At 50.6% G+C, this 10,128-nt stretch overlaps 1 long non-coding RNA gene across 1 annotated transcript in view; it reads right to left on the reverse strand.

Moving 5' to 3' along the window:
- The window catches only part of LOC131481680 (uncharacterized), a 38,225-nt gene extending 29,349 nt beyond the window's left edge, over positions 1 to 8,876 (reverse strand). The window contains exon 1 of the long non-coding RNA XR_009246501.1: positions 8,649 to 8,876. This is a non-coding gene — a long non-coding RNA (uncharacterized LOC131481680). The remainder of the gene's footprint in view (positions 1 to 8,648) is intronic.
- Positions 8,877 to 10,128: the final 1,252 nt, after the last annotated feature.

Below are 10,128 nucleotides of genomic sequence, written 5' to 3' on the forward strand. Positions count from 1 at the left end.
TTCCCGTAAGAGGCTATCAGAGGCCGGGAGATGCTGGCCACAGAAGTTCAATGTGAAAAGCAACTGCCAGCCAGAGAGAAGGCACCCCCTGTGTCTGCTCTTTCCGGCACGCTTACACCAGGAAGTCAGTGGGTGCATCAGGCTCTGCCAACACCAAGGGTTATTGCAAACAGATGCCACCTGCAGGAAACAGGGGCAAACGCTCTGGGCTTGCATCCAGCTTCTCTCTGGTCATTCTTTATTTCCCCCTGCTGGTACAATGCATCCGCCAGGAGACTACGCCCACTCCATCTCCACAGAGGGAAAAGGGAACTGCCTCTCTTCGGTGAGCAGAGCTTGTGGTGGTGAGTACTGAAACCTCCTTAAGACCCAGAATGCACCTTTGTAAGTGGGGTGACAGTAATACCCACCTGAAAGCTTGCTGTGGGGTTTACATGGGATGACACAAGAAACAGAAAAGCCCATGACTGTGGTGCTTACTGGTTTGGGGGCACGCCTTCCGTCCCACCTCCTCCTCTCTGCACAAGCCCCACCCCAGCAGTGCCCACATACCACAGGTAGGCTCTAGTGTTTAACATTAGCCAGTCTGTCGTTCTCATCACAAAGCTAAGACACCAATATGTGTTTCTTAAAAAAAATAAACAAGTCTCCTTGGACCACCATCCTGTGTCAGGATGCCCACTGGTTATCCCAGTGGTCCACACACTGCCCAGCACCCCTTGCAGCTCAGTTGGAGTCACGTGACTAGTTGTGGCAGGTGGAGTGTAAGCAGAAGTCCCCTCCCTTGCCCTGTTTTGAACAGCAAGGCTGCAAGGTGGAGGAGGGCCACCCTGCCTGTCATTGCCATTCTACCGGGACATTGCATGGTCCAGCCCAGCAATTTTGAAACTTGCACAGACCCCTGGAATCACCCAGAGCTTGTATAAATGCAGATATTGGGTCCCACGCCCAGAGTTTTCATTTGGTGGGTCTAAAGCTGATCCTGAAATGCTCACGTCTGGAAAGGTCCTAGATGATGACGAGGAAGGCGAACTGCCAAGCTTCCACATCAGCTGTTCCTGTTCTGGCCAACACACGCCCGGAATCCCTACAGGCTTCACACAAGCGCCAGAGGTGGAAGTCTTAGCACGCTGTGTCTCTCTCCAGCTCCTTTCCTCTCTATTTGTTTGCATAACATTATATAGACACAGTTGCACCAAAGACAACAGAATCTCTGTTTCACCTCCATGGTATTATTAAATCGTTTACTCTGCACCTAATCCCTTTTATGTAACAAGATGTCCTGGACAGCTAGCCACGTTGGTCTGTGTTAACCTCCCTCATTCCTCCTTCTCGTGCTACGCAGTGCCGATAACACTGTCATTTCTCTATCCATTCCCTCTAGGTGAATATTCAGGTGGCTCCCAGCTTCTATTCAAGTCATCTTGCATGAATTTCTCTATGTGAGTTCCTGCGCATGTCAGTACTTTTATCCAGGGCAGGTGCAAAGAAAGGTTTGTGAACCCTTGGAATCCCTTTTAGAAATGCCAGCTCTTGTAAGGTAGGGGCTTGGGGGTAACTGGGTGTTAGAGTGGGGGAGCCTTCAGTGCCTTGGTAACACGGACCCCAGAGCCCTCTTGCACTTTCCCACTGTGTGAGGATGCCATGACTTCATGTGGCCTGGAAGAGGCCATCGCCAGAACCCAGCCATCCTGGTGCCCATATCACAGACCTAGAGATTCTAGAACACTGAAAAACACAGCGTCAGTCCATGCCACAGGAGGGAATCGGCACTGCCAGCCAGCATTTGCCAGCCCAAAGCCAGAATCCATGCAGTGAAAAACAAGCAGATCGCTCTGCAGTGCACCCTGGACTCCTTGGGTTTGGGTGGGGCGTCACCGTGTGAGTGACCAATTTCCCAGCAGGCTGCATGAGCAGGAATAAAAAGCATCTTTTGTTCAACTAAAAGGCAGCAATTCAGAGTTCAGCAGCGCAAAACAGCTTCTCTGGCTGTAGGATATCTTGAGTGTGCGTTAGAGATTGCTACCCAAAGACTACAGCCCACAGCACTTTCCATGTTTGTTGGTTTCGCAGGAGCTCCTTAACGGGGAATCTGAAGGTCCTGCATTCCCTGTCACCCTCTTCAGGGAATGATGTCACAAAGGCCAGAGCTCCCACTTTGGAAGCAAACCCAGCTTTGCACACCAAGCCCATCACTTTCTGGCTGTGTGACCTTGGAAGAAACACGTGACCTTCCTGAACCACACAAGGGGACAATTGCACTTGCTCTGCAGAGCCACAGCAACTGAGTGAGATGGGGAGATGGAAATGTGTGTGTGGTGGGGATGGATAACAAGCCTGAACATCACAAAACCTGCCCCCTTTGCCCCAAAGCCCAAATACCTACGGGCAGAAGACAGCAGCCGTTGGAAAAGAACTGGGGGCAAGCTTTTGTTCCATGGATTCCGGAGAACTGAGGGTGGTAATCACCCACCTACAGATGCCAGCCAGGTCCTTTCATTAAAGAATGAGTTAGATATGTGCCACCCATCAAATTAGTACGAACTTAAAGACAAAGAACATGAAAGAATCTGAAAGGGGGGAAAAAAACCTGGTGTCTGGTCCGTAAATCAATTTTTGATAATGAGGGCCATCTACTTAAGAGTTCACACATAATCATCACGTTAGCATTAACTATACCATCAAAGACAGTCTGATCACATAATGTGCCTCTTCATGTAGCACCATTATGAACTTGTTAATCCATGTAATTATAAAAGGAAAAATAGACTGGGGGTGTATCCAGTGGAACACTCTGGAAGTCTGGCTGTGTTTCCGGCTGTTCCCCATCCACTTGAATGAAACAAAGCTGAATGATCTTCCACACATCATGACGTCCAGGAAGCCCAACTTGGCCTCCCTTCAGGGTGTCAGCGGTCCCTGCAGCATCCTGAGTCCTTCGGCTGCAAGAGGCTGGGGCTCAGTCCAACTGGTTGGGCAGAAAAGGGGTGAGTGGAGGAAACCAACTAGGATGGCACCCACAGTTAAAAGGGGGCTATTTCCAGGTCTGCCACACAGATGCAGGGGCCCAAGCATGTGGGCCAGCCTCTGCTGCTTTTCCCAGGCTGTTAGCAGGCAGCTGGATCAGAAGGGGTGTAGTTGGGGCACAAACCAGTAGGTGCCATATTACCATAACAACAGCTTGACTCGCTGTGCCGCTACACTGGGACCTTATGCTCAGTTCCTACCTCCCATAGCTGACTCCAACTTTTTCTACTGTTTGCCTCCTGGTTTTGACAAGAACTGCTGGAGTGGAGCATGGAAACGTATAGAGAATGAGAGGAGGAAAAGCAAGTTGGTCAAGGTCTTTGGGACCTGCAACGTTTGCAAACTAAGCAACAAGAGGCAAGAGTATGGGCTTAGGGCACAGAGTGTGAGCAGATTGTGAACAGGTGTGTAAGTCCCTGGGTCCAGGATTCCACACCTCTCCGTTGCAAAATGAGACCAGTGATACACACCCACTGTTTTGTGAGAAGCTGGGTCAGTTTATCACTAAGGACGTGAAAAGCAGGCTGCATATGCCCCGTGCATAGCGGGCAGCATGCTTCTCAGCACAGGCTGTTTTCTCCACGATGGTTACCGTGGTTACAGGAAGTAGATGACCACATGACCTCAGCCAGAGATCTGGCATGCTCCAAAGGCAGCCAAGGTCACGTACAGGTCAATGCTGGACAAATGCCAACATTCCTTGTCCTATCAGGGCCCACGCTGGGCCAACGCCAGCACCCATGTCAGAATGGGAATAAAACCTTTGTCTCCACTACCCAGCTTGTCTTTCCCACTTGCAATCCTCTCCTCTCCTGTTCACTCCTCCGCTGCACAGGCAGAGGCCCAGGAACAGACTTCTCTTTGCGTACTGAAGTCCTGCTTGTATTCGGCTTGCATTTTCTTTCTCGGGTGGTTGGCAAAGCTCACACACTACCAAACCTCACACCGCTTCTATCCTGAGGCTGCACATTTGACTGATGAATAAATGCTTGTTGCTTTACTTACCTTTTTCTTTTTTAACACTAAAAATATCTCCATGTTGGGGCCAGTGTTGTGGCGCAATGATGTGCGTAAGCCACCATTTGCAACACCAGCATCCCATACTGGAGCACTAGCTCAATCCAGGCTGCTTCACCTCCACTCAAGCTCCCTGCTAATGTGCCTGGGAAAGCAGCAGAGGATGGTCCAAGTCCTTGGGACCCTACACCCATGTGCAAGACCCAGAAGAAGCTTCTGTCTCCTGCCTTCAGCCTGGCTTCTCTCTCTCTCCCTCCTCCCCTCTCTCTGTCTCTCCCCCACCACTATCTTCCCCTCTCCTTGCACCATACCTTTCAAATAGATAACATAAATATTTAAAAAATACTTCCATGTAAAACTATGCCTCCACAGCCCTAAATCCCAAGCTAGCATCATTCTGAAGCAGCACAGAGGGACACAAGGCAACCAGATCACATCAGAAGTATGGGGCTCAACAGAGCTATGACTCATAAATACAAGACAAATGGCTCCTTCGGGTGAGCACAGCTGACAATCAGCTGCGTGGGACTGAAGCTGCTACCCGCAGCAACTCATGTGATCGGCAAGCTGACTCTCTCTAGCAGCCCGAGTGCTTCCAGACCCATCTCACACAATCATTCCGAAGGAGTGAGTGGATTCACTGACAACGTCGTGGAAGGCTTCATCACTGGTTGCTACTAACCTTGGTAAGAAGACATCATGAACACATTCTGAGTGTGGGGGCGAGACAGAGTCTCTGATTTCAACTCCATACAAAGGGGGAAATACTTCTTACAAAACAGCAAACAAAAGAAAAGCAAAAGAATTACATTACAAAGTAGACATTCATCAGAAGGTAAGGAAAGACAGCCAAGGAGCAATACTCTGATGAGTCTGCCTCCCCAAGGCCCAGTGGGAGGTGTTAGGATGATGGGACAAGGGGCCAACACTGTGACAGGGCGGACTAAGGTGTCACCATGACACCAGCATCCTGCAATGGAGCTCCAGCTTGAGTCCTGGCAGCTCCACTTCCAATCCAGCCCGCTTCCAACCCAGTCCCGCTTCCAACCCAGCCCCGCTTCCAACCCAGCCCCGCTTCCAATCCAGCTCCGCTTCCAATCCAGCTCCACTTCCAATCCAGCCTGCTTTCAATCCAGCCTGCTTTCAATCCAGCTCCACTTCCAATCCAGTTCCCAATAACATGCCTGGGATCCAAGTGCTTGGGTCTCTGCCAGTCTCCTGGGAAACCCAGATGAAGTTCCTGGCTCCTGGCTTCTGGTCGGCCCAGCCTAGCTGCTGTGGGCATTTCAAGAGCGAGTCAGGGATGAGAGATTCTCTCTCTTTCTCCCCTGCCTCTACCTTAAAATAGCTACATACATAAATCCTTAACAAAAGGTGGTAGAGACTTAATCCGACTATGGTGTTTAGAGGTTGAGGCCCTTGGTAAGCAATTGAAATTTGTTTTACGTCATCAGGGAACAGGGGTGGAGAAACTATTTTTCTGCTAAGTACTATTTGGATATTGATAACATCGCTCATGGGCCAAAAAAAGAAAAATCTAGTTAAAAATGAACCTACTGCAAGTTCAAGTCCCAGTTGCTCCACTTCTGATCCAGCTGCTTGCTAATGTGCCCAAGAATGCAAGGAAAGATAAGCCAAAGTGCTTGGGCTCCTACACCCATGTGAGGAACCTGGAAGAAGGTCCAGGCTCCTGGCTACAGGCTGGCCCACCTCCGGTCACTGCAGCCATTTGAAGAGTGAATCAGCAGATGGAAAATTCTCTCTCTCTCTCTCTCGCCATTGCCAGTTGCTACCCCAGACCCTGCCCCTTCAACACCAGAACCCAGGCAGGCTTCTCTGTGACAGAGCCAGGCCCAGCCTGAAACTGTGTCCCCAGCCATGAAAGCAGACCCTGACAGGAGCACAGCAAACTAATCTCCACGCATGAGATTAATGCTTGGAAATAACGGGAAAATGGGCCCTGAGATTTAGAAATAAGGAGAGAAATATAAACTAGGGCGGGAAAGACATTCTGGGTCATGGGAAAATAACATGTATATTCCATGATAACAAATGTGAAGCACTTGATAAAAATAACTGATTTCTAACAAGATAAATGATCAAAACAGATATGAAATTAATGGGAAATCTGACAGCCCAGTGACCCTGATTTATAGAATCAGCTGAGAGTTGGAAAAGCTGTTTGGAAGGATGCTAGGTTTAAACACTTCCACAGACTCTTAGAATCGCCCAGAAACTTTCTCATTTCTATTTTCTATAAATAGTTCCTTAATTCTGTAAAAGGCAGTAAGTTTTATAATTTGATTCATTAAGCTTGTTAGAACGTGATACAGCACCCTGTACAAAGATAGAAATTGAAATTGCAAATCAAATCAAGCAATATTTTCAAGTGACAACACTCTAACCGATTCTGACGGGGAGTAGAAGATTGGTTCAACAGCAGGAAAGCTATGGGTGTCATTTATCACACTGGCCGAAAGGGGAGCACTGCACAGGGAGACATGTCCACAGCCACGGTCAGTCAGGTACCCTGGGCTGGGAAGCTGGTTTTGCATTAAGGCTTTTATCAAGCCCATGAGACCTCTTTTTCACCAATTTACTATCATTTCTAAAAGTTTTTGTGTATTACGATGTTTTGATATCTTAAAAGAACCTTTGTGGCTGGGGAGAGACGGCCCCTCCCCCGGGCTTGTCAATGCTCAGAAACCACAAAGGGCCCATCCAGGACCAGACCTTCCAAGGCCAAGGGACCAGGCAAGCCCCAGCCCTCAGTCTGGCCCACACAGCCCAGGAAACAGCATTCCCCTGCCTTCATCAACGCAGGCTGGGAACCAAGCAACAAGGAATCACTCCTGTAGCTCCAAACTGCCCAAGTCATGCAAACCAAATAACCATCCACTCTTCTGCCAGCCCCACCAAGGCTGTGCCCTCAGCCTTCCCCCACCTCTGACTTCTGCCTCCCGAGGCACCATAGCATCTTTCCACTGGCTCTGCTGTGCCAATGTCTCCTGTCCTTAGGCCCCGTGGGTGTCCTAAGCCTCATTTCCCGTGGTTCTCCAGTGTCTCCTCCTATGGTTACACCTGAGCGATCATCTTATAAGAAGGAGGGGAAAAAAAGTAAAGAAGGAAGGGAGAGAGAGAAAAAAGAAAACAAGGGAGAAAGAAAAAAGGAAAGAAAGAGAAAAAAGAACAACGGAGAAAGGGAGGGAGGGAGGGAGGAAGGAAGGAAGACAGAAATAGAGAAACAGAGAAGGAAAATAAGGCAGGGTGAGAGAGAAAGCAAGTACGGTTCTAAACCGTCACTGAACTCTGCCCCGACCCCCGCCCACACACAGAGCCATGGTTAGCGATCCTAACAACACTCTCTGTGTATTTTAGAACTGAGCAAACAAGCAATACATGGAGAATATTGAGAGTCAAATCCCCCACCAGTGAAGAAGGGAGTTTCAAATACAGGAAGAGAAGAGAGCTACCCCATGGTGTAGGACTAGAGTTGGGACTGGCAGCTTTGCACTTGCACACACTGGTCAAACTAAAAATAGAGACAGGGGAGTTAAGCAGCCAGCCTGGTGGTTAAGATGTCCATGTCCATATCACAGTACTGGCTGTGTGTCCCAGTGCCAGCTCGCAGCCCAGGTTCCTGCTCACGCAGACCCTGGAAAGCTGCGCTGACAGCTCAAATCACTGCATGCTGGACTGAGCTCCTGGCTCTAACCTTCAGCCCCGGGTAAGCTGCTTGTGGAAGAAGCAGACTCCTTTGGGCTCACAGTTTTGGGGTTCATGGTCACACTGGCCTGGCCTCAAGATGGCAATGGCAGTGAGGGCTGAGAGGCAGACAGAAAAAAATGGCAGGGCCCCAACTCAACTACCTTTGGAGGATGCGCCCCAAGCAACGCAAGGACCTCCTGCCAGACCCCCTCCCAGACATGATAACCTGGTTGAGCCACCACCCTCCTAGCACCAACACATGACTGTGCAGTTCAACCATCCACATGCATTCAGAAGCAGCCCATCTCCCCCAGCTCTGCCCCCACCCCAAGCCGAACCTTCATTATCACAGTCCACAGGAGCTCCCAGCCTGGCCCCTCCCCTCCAGCATCCCCTCCTGCCCCTGTGATCCTTTGTAAACGGAGATGAGGCAAGGTTGGCCTCTGCTCGGAACTCCTTGATGAGAAAGGGGTTCAGTTCCAGACGCAACACAGACATGTGGAGCAACTGCAGCTGAGGGCTGGGTGAGGGTGGGTGGACGGGAATCACACAGAGGAGATCTGAGGGGGGAGGGTGCTGGCTGAAGGCAGGCTGGGGTGGGTGGCCATCAGGTGGGGTTGCGGAAGAGAAAGAACCCCACCAGAAGTGGATCAGAGCTAGCGAGTGGGAATCAGGTGGGGGTGGGAGCGGGGATTCCTGCTGGCCTGGCCCAGGAGAAGGTGCAAGAGCAAAGAAACTGTTGTTGGCAAGGGAGCCAGGAGCCTAAAATCCTGGAACGAAGGCACCTTGTAGGAGCAAGTGAGGGAAGAGCTATCAGACACCACAGACCGACCTCAGCCCTGGGAGTGTGCCCACCAGGCGGCAGGAATGTGGAGGGTCCGACAGCTTTCACTCACCCAAGACCTGTGGTGCACCTGCTCCGGGCTGGTTGTCAGGGTGCAGGGTCCCTGCAGGACGATTCTCCATTTCTAAACCAGTATCCACGGCTCCATATCACGTTATCTGGGCTGGAGTCTGTCACAGTGGGGATGATGTCATTTCTGTGTCCCTAGCGTGGAGCTCGGCACCACTCAGCTCCCTGCAGCCTAATTCCTGACTTGATGCAGTTTCAGAAGCAACATTGGCGTCCAAGGCTGCCTCCCTCCCTCCCTACTTCTCCCACAGCCTTCTTCCCTCCTTTCCTGTCCTCCCAGCTCCTTCCTTTCCCACAAACTTCATCCCAAGGAAATTCCACTCTTGGTCACCAGGTGGCAGTCAAGGCTCACATAACTTTGGGTGAGCGCTTAAGCGCCCCTGAGGATGTAAATCCCACCAAGGGTTGGGTTTAGTTTGGGTTTTGTTTTCTTTTAATATCTGAAGAGGAAGCAGCCTCCACCACCTCCATCACAGGCTAATTATCCTGCCCACCAAGGCCTGGCCCATGTAAAAGAGAAGGACTTCCAGGATGTGTAGGATACCAGGCTGCTGAGCTTTTCAGATAGTGGGGTCTGGCTGCGTTAGGTGGGTTCACTGATTCTGTGGGAAAGCACACATCCACTTCCTAAAGTCTCTTACAATCAGTTCCTATGAATACCTCTGGGATGAGGTCTTCTGCCTGATGTGGAACCAGAGACAGAGGTTAAGCGAGTGGCCTCTGGGGTCGGCGGCTTGCCTGTGGACCCAGGGAGTCTAGGCAGCCCACAGTCTTGGAGCTGCCCAGCAGCTGCAGTGCAGCCACCTTGCCAACATCGGATGCATCTGAGCCTTAGACACTGGGGTGTAAACAACCTTCATGGGGACAGCCGTGATGGTGGCAACTTGCCTTCCGTGAGCTAGCATGCCAGCCTCCAAGGCTCAGCGTCGGCTGTTGAGGCTATGGGGGTGTGGCCAGGAGTGAACCAGCAGGTGGACGCCCTGGCTTGTTCGCTGTCCCTCTCTCTCTGCCTTTCAAATAAATTATATTTTTTTCTACTGTTCACATTGCTGTCAGAGCTCTGGAAGATCAAACACCTTGCCTGGAGCTTCATGAACTCTCACTGGAAACCTTGAGTCATAATTACCATTTTCTGTTACAGAAGTAGGCGAAGCTTCAGGGACTGTAGGATTTGGCCAAGAGGCACTGCAGAAGGATGGCAGCGGTGCTGTGCAAATATCCTTCTCATCCACACATTGTTTTAAAAATCCCCCTGCCTGACCTCCATATCCAGTCCAATTGAGTTAAAATCCCTGAAGAATCCAGGTGGGGCAGACATTGGCTAGTCTCCAAAGTGCCTGGACACAGAGCCGTTCCAGGGTGCAGGCGTTGCTTGGTCTGGCTGACCCTGAGGGCCAGCTCACTTCTGGAAGCCAAGGGAGAGGGCTGTTCAATGACCAAGTCAAGGATCAGGGCCTTGCTGT

The sequence above is a fragment of the Ochotona princeps genome, chromosome 13 (genome assembly GCF_030435755.1).
Source record: "Ochotona princeps isolate mOchPri1 chromosome 13, mOchPri1.hap1, whole genome shotgun sequence".
In the NCBI taxonomy this organism is placed as follows: Eukaryota; Metazoa; Chordata; class Mammalia; order Lagomorpha; family Ochotonidae; genus Ochotona; species Ochotona princeps.